We start from the raw sequence: 4,655 nt of genomic DNA on the forward strand, positions 1-4,655 counted from the left end.
CAGAATGCCAAACTCCCTTAAAGGGCCCGGTGCGGAGGGGGTTAATCCTTATGCCGTTAGCTGTGGTTTTGCTGCACGAAGCTTGTCGCCCAAAAGAAGCTTCTGCTCCATTTTGGGGCGACGAGCTTTAAGCGAATGCAGCTTTTGCCGCGATTTCATGCAATGCTACAATCATGGCAAAACTGCACTGCATTTTGGGTGCCATTAAAAAGGAATGGAACCTGAACGGGCGTGTGCTCTGGGTTTTGCCAGCACTGCAGTGCGATTTGAAATCGCGAACAGAATTGCGGCGATTCCGCCCGCGATCCCAAATAGGTAGATGTGAATAGGGGCCTTAAAGTGTGTTTTATCCCCCAGTCGAATGAACTAAATTGTAAGCCTAACAACCCACCCCCCCCCTCCTCCACTCTACTAGAGAAGGTGCTTCTGTAAATCTCCAGTGACGTAGCTACGTGCGTTTTTCATAAAGGGCTTCAGAAAGCCTGTTTGGCGCTCTGCGATTTTCAGGTATTTTTGAAACACACATTACAGTCCACTAAAAACATTCCGTCCTTTAGTAGTCATTGGCATTCTTCTGATTGGTAGATGGCTGCAGGTGTCTTTGCTTTTATTGTTGAATATTTAGTTGTAGCATTCTACCTGATTTATAGTACTTCATCGTCATGGTAATGGGGATTTATTTTTAAATTTTTCAGCAAACCGCTGATTGGAACAAATATGATGACCGGTTGATGAAAGCGGCAGAGAGGGGAGATGTAGAGAAGATTTCATCCACGCTCTCCAAGAAGGGAGTGAACCCCAGCAAGTTGGACCTAGAGGGGCGCTCAGCGTAAGTGCCGTACACCCTACATAGTGTGCAAGGCCTGTAGGGGGATGGTTCTTCCTCCTTCCTTCTTCCTCCTTCCTTCTGTCTTCTTCCTCCTTCCTTCTGTCTTCTTCCTCCTTCCTCCTTCCTTCTTCCTCCTTCTTTCTGCCTTCTTCCTCCTTCCTTCTGCCTTCTTCCTCCTTCCTTCTGCCTTCTTCCTCCTTCCTTCTGCCTTCTTCCTCCTTCCTTATGCCTTCTTCCTCCTTCCTTATGCCTTCTTCCTCCTTCCTTATGCCTTATGCCTTCTTCCTCCTTCCTTATGCCTTCTTCCTCCTTCCTTATGCCTCCTTCCTTCTGCCTTCTTCCTCATGCCTCCTTCCTTCTGCCTCCTGCCTTCTTCCTCCTTCCTTCTGCCTTCTTCCTCCTTCCTTCTGCCTTCTTCCTTCTTCCTTATGCCTCCTTCCTTATGCCTCCTTCCTCCTTCCTTCTGCCTCCTTCCTTATGCCTCCTTCCTTATGCCTCCTTCCTTCTGCCTCCTTCCTTCTGCCTTATGCCTCCTTCCTTATGCCTCCTTCCTCCTTCCTTCTGCCTCCTTCCTTCTGCCTCCTTCCTTCCTTCCGTCGTCCGTCCGTCCTTCCTTCTTCTGCCGTCCGTCCGTCCGTCCTTCCTTCTTCTGCCGTCCGTCCGTCCGTCCTTCCTTCTTCTGCCGTCCGTCCGTCCGTCCTTCCTTCTTCTGCCGTCCGTCCGTCCTTCCTTCCTTCTTCTGCCGTCCGTCCTTCCTTCCTTCTTCTGCCGTCCGTCCTTCCTTCCTTCTTCTGCCGTCCGTCCGTCCGTCCGTCCGTCCGTCCTTCCTTCCTTCTTCTGCCGTCCATCCTTCCTTCCTTCTTCTGCCGTCCGTCCGTCCGTCCTTCCTTCTTCTGCCGTCCGTCCGTTTGTCCTTCCTTCCTTCTTCTGCCGTCCGTCCGTCCTTCCTTCTTCTGCCGTCCGTCCGTCCGTCCGTCCTTCCTTCCTTCTTCTGCCGTCCGTCCTTCCTTCCTTCTTCTGCCGTCCGTCCGTCCGTCCTTCCTTCCTTCTTCTGCCGTCCGTCCGTCCTTCCTTCCTTCTTCTGCCGTCCGTCCGTCCGTCCGTCCGTCCGTCCTTCCTTCTTCTGCCGTCCGTCCGTCCTTCCTTCCTTCTTCTGCCGTCCGTCCGTCCGTCCTTCCTTCCTTCCTTCTTCTGCCGTCCGTCCGTCCTTCCTTCCTTCTTCTGCCGTCCGTCCTTCCTTCCTTCTTCTGCCGTCCGTCCTTCCTTCCTTCTTCTGCCGTCCGTCCGTCCGTCCGTCCTTCCTTCCTTCCTTCCTTCTTCTGCCGTCCGTCCTTCCTTCCTTCTTCTGCCGTCCGTCCGTCCGTCCTTCCTTCTGCCGTCCGTCCGTCCGTCCTTCCTTCTTCTGCCGTCCGTCCGTTTGTCCTTCCTTCCTTCTTCTGCCGTCCGTCCGTCCTTCCTTCCTTCTTCTGCCGTCCGTCCGTCCGTCCGTCCTTCCTTCCTTCTTCTGCCGTCCGTCCTTCCTTCCTTCTTCTGCCGTCCGTCCGTCCGTCCGTCCTTCCTTCCTTCTTCTGCCGTCCGTCCGTCCTTCCTTCCTTCTTCTGCCGTCCGTCCATCCGTCCGTCCGTCCGTCCTTCCTTCTTCTGCCGTCCGTCCGTCCTTCCTTCCTTCTTCTGCCGTCCGTCCGTCCGTCCTTCCTTCCTTCCTTCTTCTGCCGTCCGTCCGTCCTTCCTTTCTTCTGCCGTCCGTCTGTCCGTCCTTCCTTCTTCTGCCGTCCGTCCTTCCTTCTGCCGTCCGTCCGTCCTTCCTTCCTTCTGCCGTCCGTCCGTCCGTCCTTCTGCCGTTCGTCCTTCCTTCCTTCTGCCTTTCGTCCGTCCTTCCTTCCTTCTGCCTTTCGTCCGTCCTTCCTTCCTTCTGCCGTCCGTCCGTCCGTCCTTCCTTCCTTCCTTCTGCCTTTCGTCCGTCCTTCCTTCCTTCTGCCGTCCGTCCGTCCGTCCTTCCTTCCTTCTGCCTTTCGTCCGTCCTTCCTTCCTTCTGCCGTCCGTCCTTCCTTCTGCCGTCCGTCCGTCCTTCCTTCCTTCTGTCGTTTTGTCCGTCCATCCTTCCTTCTGTCCTTCCTTCCGTCCTTCCTTCCGTCCTTCTGTCCTTCTGTCTGTCCGTCCTTCGGTCGTCCTTCCGTCCTTCTGTCTGTCCGTCCTTCCGTCGTCCTTCCTTCATTTTCCTTCTTCATTATTGTGAGCACTTTTGAAAATCTTTTACAATACTGAGCATTATATCCGTTCAGTTGCATCTGATATATACTGATTACATTTACATTCTATCATTTTGTTTCTGTGAACCAGAAATTAGTAGTAAACTGTTATCTATGGAAACTTTCCATTTTCATGGAAAAATGAAGATGGTAGACAACCCATAGAAAACGCCACCCGGGTGCGCTTCCTCTGCCCCACACACAAGCATGTAAACACAGAGAGCTGTGACTCTCTATATTTGGCATGGTCACCATTCCGCGGTGCCGCGTGGATCCCGCTGTCTCATCTGTGATGCAATGAAACGCGTGGATAGCGGCTTTGATTAAATCTTTATCTTTTGGCTTCAGTGTCGGACATTTTTGTCTCCCGCCAGTGAATCTCTTAGTTTTCAGCTTTTGTTTCATCGCGTTCAGCGTTTTTTTTTTTCTGGCGCTCCGTATATTGACCATTTATGGAGAGGTAAGAGATCTAGGAGAAACTTGGAAAGGTGAAAGTTCCGTATCTCTCCAATAATTGAATCCATTTGTATAAATTTTAACCCTTTTTAGAGCAGCCGCTCAACACGTGTGACGGGAAATCTGGGGGATTTACCCCCCACATGCTGCAACTATACAGGGCTGGGCGGCTGATGTTGATGTGCTGAGAGCACGCTCCCTGCACAAAGATTTGTCAGCTTTCCGTCCAGATTGGGCGAGACCGGCTTCCGATCATGTGGCAGTGGTCTTGTGATTGCCGATCCTTCCAGAACTGTTAAACCACGTAACACCCGGACCTTTAGGCAGGTAAAGGACCCGTCCAGTTTTTGCAATTCGGCACTGCGTCGCTTTAACTGACAATTGCGCGGTCGTGTGAAGTGGCTCCCAAACAAAATTGGCGTCCTTTTTTTTCCCACAAATAGAGCTTTCTTTTGGTGGTATTTGATCACCTCTGCGTTTTTTATTTTTTGCGCTATAAACAAAAATAGAGCGAAAATTTTGAAAAAAAATGCAATATTTTTTACTTTTTGCTATAATAAATATCCCCCAAAAATATATATCGCAATAAGCGTTTATCGATTGGTTTGCGCAAAATGAATAGCGTTTACAAAATAGGGGATAGTTTTATTGCATTTTTATAAAATAATTTTTTTTTTACTACTAATGGCACCGATCAGCGATTTTTTTCGTGACTACGACATTATGGCGGACACATCGGACAATTTTGACACATTTTTGGGACCATTGTCATTTTCACAGTAAGAAATGCATTAAAAATGCATTGTTTATTGTGAAAATGACAATTGCAGTTTGGGAGTTAACCACAAGGGGGTTAAGTGTGACCTCATTTGTGTTTCTAACTGTAGGGGGGCGGGGCTGGACATGTGACGTCATTGATTGTGTTTCCCTATAACAGGGAACGCACGATCAATAACGGCTCCACAGTGAAGAACGGGGAAGTTGTGTTTACACTCGCCTCTCCCCGTTCTTCAGCTCTGGGGACCGATCGCGGGACTCCAGCGGCGATCGGGTCCCGGCGCTTCGAACCACGGCTGGGCACTTAAAGAGGATGTACCTGTACGTGCTTGTGCCCAGCCGTGC

This window comes from Rana temporaria, chromosome 3, assembly GCF_905171775.1.
Source record: "Rana temporaria chromosome 3, aRanTem1.1, whole genome shotgun sequence".
NCBI classification, from domain to species: Eukaryota; Metazoa; Chordata; class Amphibia; order Anura; family Ranidae; genus Rana; species Rana temporaria.